This window comes from Gavialis gangeticus, unplaced genomic scaffold, assembly GCF_001723915.1.
Source record: "Gavialis gangeticus isolate Ggan-Ray unplaced genomic scaffold, GavGan_comp1, whole genome shotgun sequence".
Lineage (NCBI taxonomy): Eukaryota > Metazoa > Chordata > Crocodylia > Gavialidae > Gavialis > Gavialis gangeticus.
Genome location: NW_017729031.1, coordinates 6137020 through 6137259, shown reverse-complemented (window position 1 = coordinate 6137259; position 240 = coordinate 6137020).

The window sequence follows — 240 nt, the reverse complement described above, 5'->3', positions numbered from 1 at the left end:
GCTGTGGTAGCTTCCCTGACGCGGCGCTAGGTGCGGGAATAAGGCCACGAGTCAATCACGTCCCGGCCTTTCTGCCTCTCCCCGTGCCCCTGCCCGTGCGCAGCGGGAAAGGCGAGGCACCGCCACCCTCGGCCCCGGGGCAGGCAGCGCGAGCCCGCGCCGTCCCGCCGGGGCAGCGCGCGGGACTACAGCTCCCAGCGCTCCGCGGGGCCGGGGAGGCGGGCCGAGGCTGGGTGGGCG